The sequence below is a fragment of the Procambarus clarkii genome, chromosome 10 (genome assembly GCF_040958095.1).
Source record: "Procambarus clarkii isolate CNS0578487 chromosome 10, FALCON_Pclarkii_2.0, whole genome shotgun sequence".
NCBI classification, from domain to species: Eukaryota; Metazoa; Arthropoda; class Malacostraca; order Decapoda; family Cambaridae; genus Procambarus; species Procambarus clarkii.
In genome coordinates, this window is record NC_091159.1 from 21,975,531 (window position 1) to 21,995,572 (window position 20,042).

At 43.2% G+C, this 20,042-nt stretch overlaps 1 long non-coding RNA gene across 2 annotated transcripts in view; it reads right to left on the minus strand.

Moving 5' to 3' along the window:
• Positions 1 to 402: 402 nt before the first annotated feature.
• Positions 403 to 20,042, minus strand: part of LOC123773432 (uncharacterized) — a 98,087-nt gene continuing 78,447 nt past the window's right edge. Inside the window, exons 1-3 of one of the 2 annotated variants that reach the window (XR_011227973.1) lie at positions 1,061 to 3,766; positions 815 to 915; positions 403 to 619 (exon numbers count right to left, since the gene is read on the minus strand). This is a non-coding gene — a long non-coding RNA (uncharacterized lncRNA). Of the gene's footprint in view, positions 620 to 814; positions 916 to 1,060; positions 3,767 to 20,042 lie in introns of those variants that run through there. The other variant, XR_011227972.1, reaches the window with a different exon arrangement.

The following is a 20,042-nucleotide window of genomic DNA, read 5'->3' on the forward strand; positions in this document are numbered from 1 at the left end:
CCAGCAAAATTTGAGGACAGCAGCAGGAGCACAAGACTATAAAAGGACAGGGGACCCCCCCCCCCAAGGAGCATCACTAGCAGGCAGCCACCAAGCCCCCTCACAGTAGCAACGAGCTAGACGGAGGGGGAGCGAGGCCCAAAAGAGTGCTACAACCAGGTTTTACAAGTAACCCCCTCTACACTTGTCTGTAGTGAGGGTGTACTTTTGTACATATGGCGATTCACAGATTCTTCCCCCCCCCCCCTTGCATTGTTCTAATGCCATTGTGACGACGCAAGCCACTAATAGTTTCCTTAACCTACGAGTTAAGGATGTATTAATTTTTCCCTAAAACTAAAGTATTTACCCTAACGACACTTCAGGTAGTTAGTGGCAAGTTGGATAAACAAAGCATTAAGAGACCTCATGGCTAGTTTTAATTAATATTTTACAACTTAACCATTTAGTAAACTAGGCCATTTTCTGGCAAAATTATATAAAAGGCTGGCGTCACAGATGACACTTTACGTGGTAACAGGCAATGTCTTGTCACTTTATGCCGTTGTTAGAGATGTTCCTCAGTAACCAGAGACTGTCCTCGTTGCCTTCCCTGTTGTCTGGCTGGGGTCGGCCGAGCCTGGGGGACGGGAGGAGGCGAGTTAACTTCGGATTTATAAGTCAAGATTCCCTAAATATTGTGAAATTAACATTAACAGCCCTCTTTACACCCGTTTAAGCCCTTATGAGTAACCCGCACTTGCAAAATCTACTAAATATACCATATGTTATGGCAATTTGAACTGTATGACTAATAAAGTAAAACAAGCCATACGGAGCCTGTAGCGAGACCAATTTGTGTAGGACCCACTTTATGTACCAGGACGACCATCTCCAGGACCACCTCGCCGCTTGTCCACATGAACTTGATTGGACCTAAAAAATATTATGTAGTTTTAGACAAATTCTTGGCTAGTCAGTCAGTCTACTTTTTGACAAGTAAAATCTTAACCGTTTACATTTAACAGAATAAGTTAACATTTTCTAAACTAAAACAGTCAATGTGAATGGTTACACTTACCAAACTACAACTTTTGAGCTGCTCAAGCTTTTCCCTGTAGGGAAGTGTCCGGAGACTAGCATCTGAATTTTACTCAAGGTGTGTTTGTCAACTGTTGCCCTCGGGGTACGGACAATTTTACTACTTCGAACCGGTAGTTACGTTAACCATCTTTTAGGTGCAAATGATCACGACGATTTATTCCGTTAGCGTGTTACATTAGAACTTTATATCACCTATGAATTTAGTGTAGTTATATAGTCAATTGAAATGCTAATCTTTAACCAATTTTACAATATATACGACAGGAAGTTTATATAATTATAGTTAATTGTGTATTAAAAAAAACATGGACGGACATCCTGAAGATTAACAACCTAGTTCACAGATTGTAGAAAATTTCACTAGTTACACATTGCTAGAATTTCATCTCTGGCCTGCCGATTTTTAGTCATGTTATTACAAATTTAAATTTAGTTTTGAATTTGTAGTTTTAACTAGTAACCCCATTGCATACCTACAGATTTGTAATATATTTAATCGAATTCTTAAAGTTTAAGCCAGACGTTACCTTACCTTGAGGTGCTTCCGGGGCTTAGCGTCCCCGCGGCCCGGTCGTCGACCAGGCCTCCTGGTTGCTGGACTGATCAACCAGGCTGTTGGACGCGGCTGCTCGCAGCCTGACGTGAGTCACAGCCTGGTTGATCAGGTATCCTTTGGAGGTGCTTATCCAGTTCTCTCTTGAACACTGAGGGGATTGCCAGTTATGCCCCTTATGTGTAGCGGAAGCGTGTTGAACAGTCTCGGGCCTCTGATGTTGATAGAGTTCTCTCTCAGAGTACCTGTTGCACCTCTGCTTTTCAACGGGGGTATTCTGCACATCCTGCCATGTCTTCTGGTCTCATGTGATGTTATTTCTGTGTGCAGGTTTGGGACCAGCCCCTCTAATATTTTCCACGTGTAAATTATTATGTATCTCTCCCGCCTGCGCTCAAGGGAGTACAGATTTAGGCTCTTTAGTCGGTCCCAATAGTTTAGGTGTTTTACCGAGTGGATTCTAGCAGTAAAGGATCTCTACACGCTCTCCAGGTCAGCAATTTCTCCAGCTTTGAAAGGGGCTGTCATTGTGCAGCAGTACTCCACTCTAGAGAGCACAAGCGTTTTCAAAAGTGTCATCATCGGTATAGCATCTCTAGTGTGAAAAGTTCTTGTTATCCAACCTGTCATTTTTCTTGCAGTTGTGACGGATACTTTATTGTGTTCTTTAAAGGTATGGTCTTCCGACATGAGTACACCCAGATCCTTTACATTGCCTTTACGTTCTATGTTATGATTTGCCCGAGTTTTGTACGTGGTTTCCGTTTTTATATTTTCATTTTTCCATAGCGCATGAGCTGGAACTTATCTTCGTTAAACACCATATTATTTTCTGTAGCCCATAGAAACACCTGATCTACATCTGACTGGAGGTTTGCCGTGTCCTCTATGTTGCCTACTCTCATGAAGATCCTAGTGGCATCTGCAAAGGATGATACAGTACTATAGGTTGTGTTCTTGTCTATGTCCGATATGAGGATGAGAAAAAGTACTGGAGCAAGCACAGTACCCTGGGGGACTGAGCTCTTCACGGTTGATGGACTGGATTTTATTTTGTTGACTATTACACATTGGGTTCTGTTGGTCAGGAAATTGTAGATCCATCTGCCTATTTTTCCGGTAATTCCTTTTGAACGCATTTTATGTGCAATAACGCCATGGTCACATTTATCAAAAGCTTTTGCGAAATCTGTGTAAATTACATTAGCGTTTTGTTTGTCTTCCATAGCATCTAATGCCATATCATAGTGGTCCAGCAACTGCGACAGGCAAGAGCGCCCTGTTCTGAAACCATGTTGTCCGGGGTTATGGAGATGCTGTGATTCCATGTATTTTGTGATCTTACTTCTTAGCAAAAAAATTTTTATAATGTGCGATGTTAGTGCTATCGGTCTGTAATTTTTTGCCTCTGACTTATTTCCTCCTTTATGAAGTGGTGCTATCTCTGCTGTTTTTACTATATCAGGAATAACGCCAGAATCTAGGCTTTGTCTCCACAGAATGTGGAGGGCCTGCGATAATGGTTTTTTACAGTTCTTGATGAATATGGATTTCCAAGAATCCGGGCTTGGTGCAGAGTGCATAGGCATACTGTTTATGGCTTCTTCAAAATCCAGTGGGGATAGGGTGACGTCTGATATATGATTTGATGTTGGCATCATATCCATGAAAAATTCATTTGGGTTATCAATCTTTAGTGCGTTTAATGGCTCACTGAAAACAGTCGTACTGCTTCCTCAGTAGCTCGCTCATTTCTTTGTTGTCATCGGTGAAAGTTCCATCTCCCTTTCGCAGGGGCCCGATACTAGATGTGGTTTTTGATCTTTATTTTGCATAGGAGAAAAAATATTTCAGATTTCTCTCTATTTCACTGATGGCCTTTTTCTCTCTTTGCCTCTCCTGGGTTTTGTATGATTCTTGTAGCTTGCGTTCAATTGTATCTATTTCTTTACCTAACCTTCTTCGCCGTTCTTGAGATAGGGTGCGACTCTCAAGTTAAAGGCTAGCCTCTCGCATGTTACAAGTAGGGGACGTCACAGGTCATTTTAGATATGTTCTAGTGCCACACGCAGCATTATGCGTACTTAATGTAACCTTCGATTTAACCCAAATATGAAAAACGTTTTTCCCATAAACAACGAAGGAGGGAGGGACGCAGCAGGGGGCAGGAGAGAGGAGGGCGGCACCCAGCAAGGAGGGAAGGAGGAGGGAAGATGCTCACCATACAGCTCAACTTCAAGAGACAAAGCCTCAACTGTATACCAAAAATGAGGTACAACACACTGAAGTGACTTTTTGATTGATTAAGATTAAGCCACCCAAGAGGTGGCACGGGCATGAATAGCCCGTAAGTGATGGCCCTTTTGAGCCATTACCAGTATCAAGAGATGATACTGGAGATCTGTGGAGGCGCAACTGCACCCTGCGTGACGGGAGATGTCCCCCGGACCAATGGTGGTGACTTTTTGTCGCACCTCCCCCCCCTTTTTTATAGCCAGCAGCCAACCAAACCCGCCCGCTGATTGGTTAATATTCACCCTAAACTTCACCCCATTGGTTAACATTTTGCGAGTCTGAAGTGTCAATTATCAATGGCAAACAACCACTCCTTCACTTCTACAAATACGAACGGGTCTCAAAGTACCAATAATGATTCCCAGCTTGTATGTTTGAAGTTGTTAATTTCAAAATCTAATTCACAAACCAAATACAACATTGTATTGTAAATGTTGCAACAGAACAACAGGTACAACAGGGCAACATTTGCAATAGATTTGGCAGTGAAGTAGTAATCGTCCGTCAGTCAAGAGCTGTCAATGGCAGCTCCACAACTACAATATACAATAACAGACTAAGCAACCAAACAACCCAAAGTTCCTGACACAACACTGGATGATGTTAAATATTTGCTTTGAATTGACTGAAGATATTGCTCGTTAATTGCAAATTAAGTGATTTTAATTTATTGAAGTGTAAGAACATTTATGCTTAATAATAACTATTAACGCCCAGGATGACGTTTGTCAGAATTGTTTTCTGCCAAAGTGGCGTCCTCAACTATCACCACGTGACGTTGGATGGGTCCTCGGCGCTCCTCTCATCTTCAAAACAAGGTTTCCTGTCACCTTCCTCGCTCTTCCTGTCTCCGTCTCCCCAAGGTACACCTCAGGCGCCTGGAGTATAAGTCTCAAGACGGGTCTTATAGGATGTCATGACGGTTCCCAGCTCCTTCCTACACGCCCTCTACAGCTCCAACCTCTTCTGTTTTGCCTGTTAGAGCTGTATGTTTACCTTGAGATTTGTAAACGAATAACTCTTATCGTAACCTCCACCTAAGACGACCACAGTAAGAAATGCAACTAAGACAATCTCCGGGTACTAAACATCATCTACAACGTCGGGATAACTTAACACGACATTGCCTCTCACCATGTCAAGTCTATCGCGTGACACCAGCCTCTGATGTTGATGCCTCTCAAGTCTTCCTACTTGGGAACCTATACACTGAGCATTCCTACCTTCAACACTGCCAGTGTATCCTCAGGATGGATATAGGGTCCACAATTAGTCACTCGATGGGTATGGGGTCCACTACCACCTGTAGGATGGGTATGGTGTCCACTACCACCTGTAGGATGGGTATGGTGTCCACTACCACCTGTAGGATGGGTATGGTGTCCACTACCACCTGTAGGATGGGTATGGTGTCCACTACCACCTGTAGGATGGGTATGGTGTCCATTACCACCTGTAGGATGGGTATGGTGTCCACTACCACCTGTAGGATGGGTATGGTGTCCACTACCACCTGTAGGATGGGTATGGTGTCCATTACCACCTGTAGGATGGGTATGGTGTCCACTACCACCTGTAGGATGGGTATGGTGTCCACTACCACCTGTAGGATGGGTATGGTGTCCACTACTACTTGTAGGATGGGTATGGGGTCCACTACCACCTGTAGGATGGGTATGGTGTCCACTACTACTTGTAGGATGGGTATGGTGTCCACTACCACCTGTAGGATGGGTATGGGGTCCACTACCACCTGTAGGATGGGTATGGTGTCCACTACTACTTGTAGGATGGGTATGGTGTCCACTACTACTTGTAGGATGGGTATGGTGTCCACTACCACCTGTAGGATGGGTATGGTGTCCACTACCACTTGTAGGATGGGTATGGTGTCCACTACCACTTGTAGGATGGGTATGGGGTCCACTACCACCTGTAGGATGGGTATGGGGTCCACCACCACCTGTAGGATGGGTATGGGTCTACTATCACCTGTAAGATGTTAATGGGGTCCACTTCCAACCGTTGGATGAGTATGGGGTCCACTATCGCCCACAGTATTGGTATGGGGTCCGTTACCGCCCACAGGATGGGTATGGGGTCCACTACCGCCCATCTGTGTGCGCTAGTGGACCCCATGCCAATCTTTTGGATGGTAGTGGACCCCATACTCATCTTATGGGTGGTTGTAGGCCCCATACTCATCCTACTGGTGGTAGTGGACGCCATACCCATCCTGTGGGCGGTAGTGGACCCCATACCTATCCTGTGGGCGGTAGTGGACGACCCCATACCCATCCTGTGGGCGGCAGTGAACCATATACACATCCTCTTGGCGGTAGTGGACTTAATACCCATCCAACAGATGGTAGTGGACCCCATACCTATCCTTTTGGGTGGTAGTGGACCCCATACCTATCCTTTTGGGTAGTAGTGGACCCCCATACCTATCCTTTTGGGTGGTAGTGGACCCCCATACCTATCCTTTTGGGTGGTAGTGGACCCCATACCTATCATTTTGGGTGGTAGTGGACCCCCATACCTATCCTTTTAGGTGGTAGTGGACCCCATAAACATCATGTGACCTGTTGTAGACCCTTTATCTATCCTGTATGCAGTAGTGTACCCCACAGACATTGCAACGTCACATCGTTGTGTCTTGTGTTAAGTGTAAATATATAAATGATTTAATGACTGCTAATGGAATAATGGCCTTGTGTAGCGTCATGTGTTGTATGAGGAGTCTTCTGGTTGCCCACGAAGTTTGAGTAGACTGAGAAAATTGGCTTTGTATATAACACAGATGTTGGATACACAGATGTGCTGACAGATCTAGACGAGACTTGTCTTTTTGCACTGTTATCTACTTTATGCAGAACTCGAGAGGGAGGAAGCCAGGCCATCAAATAGTGTCTGATGCATACTTTAGTAATTATCAAAATAAGATGCCAAGCCAGGAAGACAACTAGCACTGTTTGTGTGACATAATATTCACAGATTGCTAGATATCATCCGGGATGTCAATACCAGAACAAAAAGACATAAGATGAGCGATGTCGAAGATACCAGATTCACCGAGGAATTGATCGAGTGCATACTGATGGTACGAGCCAACTTGCTTAATGTAACAATTTTCGCAACTGCTGCAGTCGGGTGAGCACGATCTGCACCTTGTGTTTACCTTGTGTTTCTTGGCTGCCTTTGGCTTAATTGCTAAGGTCAGCACGTGGATCTTCATGGTCAGTGAATAATCAAACTTCATTAAATCTCTTCCATTGATCCTTATATCTCTTTGTCTCACTTTGGTTCTCTCGCTCTTCTACTCTCACTCCCCAACTCTCACAAGATATGTACTTCACTAAGTGGAACTGTAACTCAAGTGAGAGTTCAACCAAGACTCTCGAGTGTTACAACCGGCGGTCAGAGGTCCACGGAGCTACTTGACCTCCCGGTTTAAAAAGGTACCTTCCGTATCTCAACATTGACTAAAATAATATAAACATTGCGCAAGCTTAGCTAAAGGCTGACGATGAGCACCACGGCTGGGCACAATGGCGCATACATGAGAACAATAATCAGAGTGAGGCTATAATTATTCAGCATACAATCAACATTACATGGCTAACCTGGATTTACCTGAGGGCCACTAACACTCTAGTGGCCTCCATGAAGACAGGAAGCCGGTGGCGTGTCAAAGGTCCCCCCAATTTGTCCTGATTATTTTTTCCAGCTGGATTTTAGAATTCAACGGAGTTTTGGCAGTTACGGCTTCGGCGGGTAGGCGGTTCCATGGGTTTATAACCCTGTGGGTGAAAAAGTATCACCTGTTCTCAGTCCTGCACTTGGCTTATTGAGCTTGAAACCGTAGTTCCTTATTTGTGTTACATCTGCCCTTTTGAAGAAGTTGTCCGGATCAACATCCTCCACATTGTTCAGCATTTCGAACGTTTCTATGAAATCAGCCCTGTCATGTCTGGTTTGCAGTGTTGCTAGTCCTGTGGCCCTCAACCTATCCTGGCATGTGAGTTGATTTAGTTCTGGAATTATTTTTGTTGCCCGGTGTTAACTTTCTCCAATAAGCTGTCTTTCTGAAGATGAGGTCTCCATGCCTGGATGCAATAATCTAGGTGGGGGCGCACCAGATATTTATACAACTGAATGATTACCTTATTTTTCTTACAGTCAAAGGTACACTTTACTATTCTAAGGGTTTGGTTAGCCTTTTTTTACTACAGCTCCCACTTCTCCAGCTTCACACCAATGTAATCACAAGAACGTATCTATGTACAATGTAATCCATGATTACAAAATGTAATCCCAAGAACATATTTATGAGAAAATACTGAAGCTGTACGATGGGGTCAAATATATATATATTATAAATACATATATTTCGATCTTAAATTGCAGGAGTGTTTTGGCATTTATGGCTTCGGCGGGTAGGCAGTTCCATAGGTTTATAACCGTATGGGTGAAATTTGTTCTGTAAATCTAGAACCGCGATGCTGGTCTCCAGTGCGGGCTGGATTTCACTGACTTGGAGGGGGCAACATGTGCGCTGTGTCTGACGGAGATCATGACAGACAAATACGAAGAAGAATGTTCTGCCAGAAGTTACTAACTTGAAACCTTTGTCTTGTAGCAGGATAACACCCTCTCTCTGGGCACCTTAAACCTTAGGGTTTTGTTGTGCAAGCATCGCCAGTTCTAACCAGAATTCCTCCACGTGTGTGTGTGTGTGTGTGTGTGTGTGTGTGTGTGTGTGTGTGTGTGTGTGTGTGTGTGTGTGTGTGTGTGTGTGTGTGTGTGTGTGTGTACTCACCTAGTTGTACTCACCTAGTTGTGTTTGCGGGGGTTGAGCTCTGGCTCTTTGGTCCCGCCTCTCAACCGTCAATCAACAGGTGTACAGATTCCAAATTTTGTGTGTGTGTGTGTGTGTGTGTGTGTGTGTGTGTGTGTGTGTGTGTGTGTGTGTGTGTGTGTGTGTGTGTGTGTGTGTGTGTGTGTGAGTGTGTGTGAGTGCGGGCGTGTGTTGAGCTGTAATGTCTAACTAGGTCAATTACCAACGCGCCACCTATGTAAATAGCTTAATATGAAACATCTACTTCACTATAGATGTTTCAGCATTCCCGGTAACTATTTTGAGGATATTTCATAGGCAATTAAGCCTGTTCTCTCGAGTTGCCACAACGAGCAGAAAATGGTGTACTAAAATCCCCGAACCTAACCTAACAGAGCAGCCCGTCTGGTGGTGGGTTGTGGGTAGCTGGATTGTGGGTAGCTAGAGGTGGTTGGTGGGTCGCTGGATTGTGGGTAGCTAGAGGTGGTTGGTGGGTCGCTGGATTGTGGGTAGCTAGAGGTGGTTGGTGGGTCGCTGGATTGTGGGTAGCTAGAGGTGGTTGGTGGGTCGCTGGATTGTGGGTTGCTAGAGGTGGTTGGTGGGTCGCTGGATTGTGGGTAGCTAGAGGTGGTTGGTGGGTCGCTGGATTGTGGGTAGCTAGAGGTGGTTGGTGGGTCGCTGGATTGTGGGTAGCTAGAGGTGGTTGGTGGGTCGCTGGATTGTGGGTAGCTAGAGGTGGTTGGTGGGTCGCTGGATTGTGGGTAGCTAGAGGTGGTTGGTGGGTCGCTAGGCGGTGGCTGCAGGTGGGTCGCTGGGAGGTGGGTTGCGGGTCAGGGGTTGGGAGGTGGAAGGACCCGGCCATCATTTATTCCTCACACCTCACCATGGCGCGGGATTATCTCTCTACACACGTCTCTTCCTTTACATAATACTTGCAGTTCTTTACCTCCAGACTGCAAAGTCTCCCCCGAGGGTAATCTCTCCTGTGAACATCACAGGACAAGATAAACTCGATAAGAGTAAACACAACAATATATATGAGCCTAATGCTCTACACAATGAAACCCAACAATAACAAATTTGGCGGACATATATACATATATAGCAACAGTCCCTCCCCCTCCCTTCCCCAAGGACCTCGTCACTAAGCTTAATCTAAGAGTATATAGTCAACACAGCTCGTATTTCAACAGGTCTTAATAGTTACATGACAAACAAATTTCAGTGGTGTAGTTTTTGGGAAAGCAACAAGCGCCGCAGATGTGGTCATGAAGACATGACAGCCCGTCCTCCTAACTGTACGGCGCAGTTTGACGTATACTTTACCTAGGGGCAAACATTGTCCTAGAAAATGATAGCGGCTTGCTGAATTTGACATAATATTCCGTTTTCTGTTCGGGGGGTCCTCTGGTAGGTTAGGATAAGGCACTTGGTACGACGGTTTGTAGACGATGGGGACGCCCGCGAGAACGGGGTGCCGGTGCTGGCTGTAGGGAGGAACAACGTGCAGGTGCAACCTTGTCATACCACCCGCGTAAAAACACTAGTTACACAATATACACTGTCTGCTCACGTGAAAAAATATTACATTATTTACTATACATCCAACAATGTACACATTGTAAAAATCATTAATAAATGAAATGGTTGTATAATATATATTGGTTTATTGAAATGAGATTGTAATGGATGTTTTACTGAAATGTAACAGGCAAGACACAATACTGCTTATTTCCCCCCCCCCCCAAAAAAAAAAAGAATTAAAAACCTAAGAGTTTCTCGGCAGGCATATTTCATGCCACAAACTCATTCAAATTTTCGACACCACGTACGTTTCACGTGGACATACTCTACTGTATCTCAACAAATATATTTCAGAAAGTAATAAAGATAGATTTGCACGAATCTCACTATCTCTGTGTATAATAGGTCATCATACAAGTGCCTGTCAGCTTGCTAAATGCAGTTTGCTCATGAACATCGATACAGCCTGGAGTCCATACCTAGTTAAACACAAGACAAAGTTAAAGAAGATTCAGCGGTATGCCACCAGGCTTGTCCCGGAACTGAGAGGAATGAGCTACGAGGAAAGGCTAAAGGAGCTGGCTGAACCTCACATCCCTGTAAAACAGAAGAGTAAGGGGAGACATGATAACCACCTACAAAATTCTCAGGGGAATTGACAAGGTGGACAAAGACAAACTCTTCAGCACGAGTGGGACACGAACAAGGGGACACAGGTGGAAACTTAGTACCCAGATGAGCAGATGAGCAACAGAGACGTTAGAAAGAATTTTTTCAGTGTCAGAGTAGCTAATAAATGGAATGCATTAGGCAGTGATGTGGTGGAGGCTGACTCCATACACAGTTTCAAATGTAGATATGATAGAGCCCAGTAGGCTCAGGAATCTGTACACCAGTTGATTGACAGTTGAGAGGCGGGACCAAAGAGCCAAAGCTCAATCCCCGCAAGCACAATTAGGTGAGTACAGGTTCACGTAACTGAAGACGGAGGCCTAACGACCAAAAGAAGACAGTAAGAGTCATTGGGCCTATTGACCCATTCAGAGCGGTGATTAGACAAAATTGTAATAAATTTTGTCAATAAAGATGTTAATAATAATAATAAGGTGACCATCTAGATACAACACCCCTCTCCCCTTCTCTAAGTATCTATCATGCATATATTTTATTTTTAATGTAGCTATACCATTTGTCTCAATACTGCTGGCTGTCAACATGTTCCTGTAGTCTACCACCCTGTGAGCCAAGCAAATACTTCCCCAATATACTTCCTGAATCTGAACTTCCCCAGCTTATACCCAGTGTTATTGGTCCTATCCTGGACTGATAGTTTTAAGACCTTGCTCAAATCTCTCTCCCTGTTGATAACCCCCACATCCACCTGATGGCTTCGCCCTCCGTCTCTGCTGGGACTGAAGGCCGAGCTCCATCAACCTTTCTTTGTTTGGATTGTTCCATATACCAGAAATTAGTCTGGTCTTCCTACACTGGATTTTATCGAGGGAATTTGTCAACTCTGTAACTTGGTGGCCAGATTTTGATGGCATAGTCCAAGTAGGGCCTCACTAGGGCCAAATATAATTGGAGGACGATATATGTGCATTTGTTGTTGTCGCTTCTAAATATAAATCCAAGCATTCTCTTTGTTTTGTTACGTGCGTTGATACACTGCAGGCTAGATAATTCATAATAATAATAATAATTCAATGTTTCGGGGGACAGGAAGCCAGAGTGTATTCATGCACGTTAGGCTTTTATTGAGGTATTTTTGGGGCCTTTTATTGAGGTGACACCTCATTTTCGTGTCACTAGGCTACAGTAACTTCCTCACTTTCGTGTCACTAGGCTACAGTAACTACTTCACTTTCGTGTTACAAGGCTACAGAAATTGCCTCATGTCAAAACCGCTTCATAAGACGTCAAAAACCGTTTTACAAGATGGAAGAGCGGTTTCCTATGCCTTGTAAGAAGGTATTTCATCCTTTAAATAATGGGTGGGTATCGTTACTCCAAGTTTCCATATATAGGATTGGATTGAGCGTCGATACAATACAATATTCGATGTTTTAGTATTCAAAGCAATACATTACAAACCCATAAATAAAGAATTTCTTCCGTAACATACAGGATCAGTTGTGCCCTTCATAACTTCTGTTACAGCATACTTAATACATCTAAAGAAAATTAGAAATTGATACGATCATTGTAAACTAACATGACACGCTAACCATTTTATTCGGAAGAGACGTGTATCGTATAAATTTTTATATATAATTTTGTGTTTAATGTTTATACTAGTTTGGTAAAATTTGCGCCATTATATATGTCTTTGCTGATTTGTTATTGGTTTAATAACTTGATTATAGCTGGCGTATAATTCAAACTTTCACATTAATGAATCTTTTTATTTCGCAAGTTTTCCCAGTAGTGAATTCTCTGATTAAGATATAACATAAGTCAACTATCGTGATGCGTATGATACAACTTGGTTGGCGATATATGTTATTAATATATAAATTAAATCATGACTCCCATCTATCTCACTTCGGACTTAATGAATATATCTTTGAACACACAAAGACATTACATTAACGTGAAGTATCAATGAGAAAATCAGGAGCCATAAAAGAGGATTTGAACCTATGCTGTGGATCCTCCCAAGCAAACGCCTTAGATTACCTGACTTAATACTCCCCCTTACCAGTCTTATCTAACTTAACCTTCCTTGCTTAACCTTGCCTAACGTTGTAACCTACTTAGCCACCTGGAAGAACATGTAGGGAGAAAGGCAAGAGACTACAAGATGACAGGGGTATCCTACAGATAGTGACAGACAAGAGGCTAAAGTTGACCAAACCACTCACTAGAAAGTGAAGGGACGAAACGTCGAACACAATCGACTTGAGAATGGTCCAGGACGGACCGAAACGTCGTCGTCCCTTCACTTTATAGTGTGTGGTTTAATCAACATATTTCAGCCACGTTATTGTGACTCCTCGTCTGCAAGAAGCTAAGGGTAACGAAGGTAAACATCTGCAGGTGTGCATCAACCGGGATATGTTTAAAGATGAAAGAGAAGACGATGAGAAGGTACAGCACAAAGAAGCAATACAGGTGCAGGGACAGTACTCCCAGGTCACACGTCTGATATTGTAAGCAACAAAGACAATTGAGCTGCAACACACAGCCTTAGTCGATCAACATGATCCAGCAACACAATGAACAAAAATGACTCCAAGGTTCAAATTCATTCCCCTGCCCCACAAACCCAGAACATGTTAATAGTGTGTTTTGGCGGGGACAGGGAGCCTATATATATATATATATATATATATATATATATATATATATATATATATATATATATATATATATATATATATATATATATATGCAAACAAGCCTGAATGGTCCCCAGGACTATATACAACTGAAAATTCACCACACCCCAGAAGTGACTCGAACCCATACTGCCAGGAGCAACGCAACTGGTATGTACAGGGACGCCTTAATCCGCTTGACCATCACGACCGGACATAAGGAAGTGATAGCCGAAGCTATTTGAACCACTTCCCCGCCGGCACTCGCATGGTAATCTTGGGCATAGCATTTTATCAAATCACCTCATTCTTTGGGGCACACGTGAGGAACACAAATGCAAACAAGCCTGAATGGTCCCCAGGACTATATACAACTGAAAACTCACACCCCAGAAGTGTACATACCAGTTGCGTTGCTCCTGGCAGTATGGGTTCGAGTCACTTCTGGGGTGTGAGTTTTCAATTATATATATATATATATATATATATATATATATATATATATATATATATATATATATATATATATATATATATATATATATATTAGGCTTGTATCGTATCGTGGTCCCTCCAAGGTCGAACAACAGACCTTCCTCAGGATGCAACCCCACAACAGTTGCTTAACTTCGGGTACCTATTTACTGGTAGGTGAGCAGAGGCATTAAGTGAAAGAACGGAAACGTGCCCAGCCATTTCTGTCCCGTCAACCATTCTCCAACATAGACACGACTCTCCTCCCCCCCCCCCCCATAAGTAGTAATGAACACTACATGAGTTATGGACGCAAATGCAGATTGCATAAAACATAAGTTTGGGGAGCTCCTGAAGATGGTAGAGAAGATGCAGTGGCTCACAATTATAATAATTGAAACAAAATTTACAATGATCATAACGGATATAGTATTTCTATGGGACTACCAAGTGATCAGACAAGAGAAGCAGCAGGGCAGAAGGGAGAGTAACGCTTCTATTGAAAATGCAGTGAAGGGTTCAGGAAATAGCCACAGGACCACACCATAGGCATATTAACAACAGTGGACAAGAGGACACTGGTCATATACAATCTCCCAGATAACAGCAGGAGGCCTATTGAAACGTATGACAAAAGCAACATAAATGGTTTAAAAGTCGCAGGTGACAGCAACAGTGGCAGGAGGATAGAGGTAAGCTCTAAGTGCTTGGTGATTTTAATCACCGGAAAATGACTGAATTACGAGAGATCTGATTGAAGGGGACGACATGTGGAGGAAAAAAATATTGTACACCGGAGTTAGATATTTCACGAAGACTGTGCACAGACAGTAATGGGGAAGGGAGATGAACCAGACACAATGAACCAGGTGTTCTCCCAGACAGGATATGGTATGAGGAGGCAGTGACCACTGTGTTACAGTTCTCCACTACACAGACGAACTAAAAGAAAACAGGATGTACGACAGGTCCAGGAAAGGGAAGTATAGGAGGGTGAGACATTTCCTCTAAAAAAATTCAGTGGGAAAGTGAACTAAAAGAAAGGCCAACAACGAGATGGAGTACATAGCTAATAAATATACACAGGCTGCAGAAAAATACATATCATTGATAAAAAGAAGTAAATGAGAAAATCCAAGATTAACGCATAATTCACCAGGTAATACACAGTGACCAAGGACAGAAACGAGAAAGCTTGGACAAAAACACAGGGAACTGAGTACCGAGTCGGACAGGGAAACCTTGAGAGGGCAATACATTTGTACATTATAATGAGATGACATAGTGACTGAAGCCAAAGAACAAGCAAGGCTAGTGCAGTCACATAAGATAAGAAAATCAACAGTCAACAGTTTTTTCAAGCAAGTTGGAAAAGTACGCTCGGCTAACTAGGGAGATAATGGACTGGATTAGAGAGTATCTAGTAAATAGGACACGGAGGGCTGTAATGAGAAAGTGTCTGGGCGAAGGGAAGCGGCAAGCGCAGTCCCTTACTTGTATCACTTATTATAAGAAGCCTAAGGAACGAAAAGTACCTAAAACAGGCTGTAGGACTGAGGGAACAAATGACTATTAGAGTTTAATCTCAACAAGTGTAATTAGATTTGTGAGAGGCTCCAAGAACAATACAGTCTTTGAGGGAATCAGCTGCAGGAATAACAAATGAATGAGCCTGTGAGTGGATGTATCAAGCCTTAATACCTGAGGCACATGCACACAATAACTTCAACATCATAAACTAAATTAGTAAATATAAGAATGAAATTCAGAAGCATTAGCATGGACTCATACAGAATACTTTACACAATGTACATCAGGCCACTTGTAGAATACCAGCACACTAAAGCGCAAGAAGAAAATGGAGAAAGTCCATGTGTTACGACATTAGTACAGTAACTGAGGCAAACTATGAGAACAGACTCAACATAACTCAATCTCGTGTCATTACAAGAGAAGAACCAGTGATATGATCTCAACATATAAAATACTAAGGTAAATAGATAAAGTGAGTAGACAGGTGGAAGTTGGAAATACAAATGGGTCAGAGAAAGAAAATACTCGTTTGCAGTAAGGGTTCTAAACAAGTGGGATAAGCTTGAGGTTTAAGGTGTGGACGTATCTACCATTCACAGCGTCAAGAACAAGTACGACAGAGTACTGGAACGTCGGAAGGTATCAATTTTCCTGGTACAGTAGCTATAAAATTGAGGCACTACGGGCAAATCTCTCGCCAGCTAGGTAAGCACGTATACTCTCTCTCTCTCTCTCTCTTTCACATAAATACACATACTCTCTCCCTCCACCCTAAAAAAAAGTAAAATAAGTACCCAATTTCAGACCACAAAAATAGCTGGGGGGGGGGGGCACTGTCGGAACCGATATTTCTTAAAGAAAGGCAATGTGGCCAACGCCGACCAGCCTATGACAGCCCCATACCACCCATTTATGGTCTTGAAAAGATGGGTGAAGGTAACCCTAAGTATCTGACCTACCTTCGTCAAACACCCAGACAAGACAGACAATCACTTGTATAGATGTAAATATGGGTGATTTATGGTTGGATTACAATCAAATTTGGGCTGCATGCACAAGTCTCCGTTGATCTATATACATATACAGACTGAAACTTTTACAGGGTAAACAAATAGCCTATCATCAGTATCAACGACAGACCAACTAATGGAACATTATCTAACACAGTGCACAGTTACAAACCCAATAAGATTTCAACTAAGATTCAACAGAGCAGAAGTTGTTAACACATGGGACATAATTTTACTGAGGCGAACATACGAGTCATAAATATTCATACTCCGCCTAAGTAAAACAGAAACAAGTAACACTTAAGTGGGTCAGCCAGAGACTTAGGGCTCACGCAGGAATATTCCTGAAAAAAATAATCAATAAAGAAAAGAAAATACGAATAATGTTAAATGCAAAATATCTCATGTCTAAAGTGTAACTTTGCTCTAGCAGACGTAGAGTGATTAAGACAACGAAAGGACGAGTTTCAAGAACTGGATAAAACGGGTGTGCTGGTGTGGTGATACATAAAGATGAAGGTGGCGGGGTGGCCAGAGGTAAGCAAGCGGCCTCGCCGGAATACACGAGGCTATGAGCTTTCTCAACCACTCCTCATCCCCCCCTCCACTCCCACTCCTTCCCCCCCCACACACTTCTTTTCTGAGTACCGGCCTTCACGTCTCGATGGACACGGGTTTGTATGTATCATTCACACTAAACATCTGCAGTTCAGCAACCAAGCCGTACGATGACAAAGTTAAACCCCCAAATTAGAGATTTTCCATAGGAAAAGAGATTGAAAACGCATAATTTACATTTTCTAGAAAGGCAAAAAGTTAGGGGTAATATAGTTGAGGAGTACATGTAGAGGAAGGGACATACCAAGGGGAGTTCTTACGACTGAAGTGATATGTGAAGTAATATCCTTCCTGCTGCAGCATTCAGTAGTCAACGTATTAAGTCAATGAACCAACACTGGCTCTGTAAACTGATGTATCATACACCATGAATATTACCCCATCATCATCATCGCTCTGAAGTCATCCCTGGATTGGTATATGTATATTTTGTAAAAAAATGTGGTCCATACATAATACAAGTTTTAGGTAGCAAGAAGATCCATACTTAAATAATAATGTAATTCCTTAACTTGTTTAATACAAACACCAGTACAGATAACCCACCATTCAAATTGCGAAAAAAAGATCTGGGGCCATGATTAGTAGGACTTTAAAGTAAAAAAAAAATCAATGCATGTGTTCGAAATAAATCAATGCACAAGTGTTCGAAATAAGGTAAATAGAACACTGGGATTTATTTCTAGAAGCGTTTAACATTAAAGTACCTGATGTTATTTTTCAACACAAAATAGAACACGAATGGATATAAATTGGATCAGTTTTGATTTAGGAAAGACCTGGGTAAATACTAGTTTCGAAACAGAGTTATTGATTTGTGAAACAGAATACTGGGTAATGTAATATACATAGCATTATTTGGTTGTTTCCAGCGTAGGATACACACATACACTCCGGACTCCTGGTTCAACCTTGACGACGAGTGGACGTCTGGACACCACCTCCGCTTGGGAGCCGTCGGATCACGCTCTGTTTTCGCGATTTGGATTTAATACTGCCGTCTGGCATTCCTATTCGATGGTCCGGTTTGTACGACGCCTGGCGCACATGTCACCTTGGGTCACAGGATTGTTGATAACAAAAATTTCGCGTGTTCTGGCTGGTTCTGGCGGGGGTGACGGTGTCCGGCGCCGGCTTGGCCGAGAGGTGCCAGGAGTTGGTGGGCTCCTGGTGTGCCCTCAGCCGTGGCGGGCAGCTGGCTTCTGCTCTGCCGGGGGGCACTGGATGACTTTTGCGTTTTAGCTGGAGGCCGAGTTATTGGTTTGGCTACCCAGTGTTCTCTGTGTGGGGCGGGGCTGGTGCTTGTTACCCTGAGGGACCCCTGGGGCTCCCCAATCATCTGCCTGTCTGCGTTTCTTTGCCACGAGGCATATTAGTTTATGTGATTGGCTTCACTTGTTTCGCAATTAGGCTTGGCGATTCACCCTTTCCGGGCTTCGCGATTAACCCTACACAGGTACGCCGGGGCGCATCCCATCCCGCGATCGTTGTCGCTCCTAAATCAACGTCAACACACACACACACACACTCATATGTCTTTTTTGTCTTCTGTGTTCCTTTAAAATGTTGAAACATGAAAGCGCTCCTTGTTAAATTTTTCTTATGTGCATACTTACATACATACATACATACATACATACATACATACATACATACATACATACATACATACATACATACAGTGTATGTTTGTATGTATATGTAGCCTAGCCTAAGCCTAAATAGGCAAACAGGCCTAACATGGAATAACAAGCCTTTATTCTGGATATGAGCTGCCTCGTATCGGCCAATAGGCCTTCTGCAGTTACTTTCATTCTTATGTTCTTATATTTAGTATATACTGTATGCACTATTCAAGGCCTAAGAAAAGTTAGAGTCATCTACAAAATGAATGCTACAGAACGGTCTTTTTTGAGGGGTTCATATTTTGTATTTTAATCCATGGTAGCTATAGGCTATCGTTTCAGAATGAAGAGGAGTGAAATGTCTGAATACCAAAGCTGTCAGCTGACGCTGACTAGATTTACTAGGATGGGTATGGCCGCTAGACGAGTTACACGGCACGTCGTACACAAGATGGTGTCTCAGTGGATTTTAAAACCTACCTAACCTTTCCAACCTAATTCTAACCCAATCCAACCGAGCCTAATACACCCGTAATCAACATATTTGCAATATATACGGGTGTAACAATCAGAAAACGAGCTTTGTCGAATCGTCTTGAGTTACTATGTGGTCAATCCCCGTCGAAAGGTCTTGAAAACCGGCAAGACTGACCTTGTCCGTCAATGTAACGCGTTGCAGGAGAGGCTGCGAGCACCTCACGCTTATAAGCCATCAGGTAGTTCAGGAAGCACGTGCCTCCTGAAGGTATCATCGAGGCACGCATCAAGGTAGGCGTCAGGGACACCACGCCAGGAAGACACAAGACAGGATCTAATGCCGGGCTAGCTTCAAAGACCTCCACCCTGCAGTGCTTTCCCTGTCCATCGTGGTCCGAGTGGCAGCATGACCTAAAACCTGTACAATTATGACGTCAGTGTGTCGTCATTTGCCACATGCACATCATAAATAAAACACAGGGTGCAGGTAGCTGAGTGGACATCACGCTGGACACGTAATACTGTGGACCGGGGTTAGATTCCCGGCACCGGGAATCAAAATGGGCAGTTTCTTTCATCCTGATGCTCCTGTTACCTTGCAGTAAATAGGTACCTGGGAGTTAAGACAGCTGTTACGGGCTGCTTTCTGGGTGTGTGTGTGTGTGTGTGTGTGTGTGTGTGTGTGTGTGC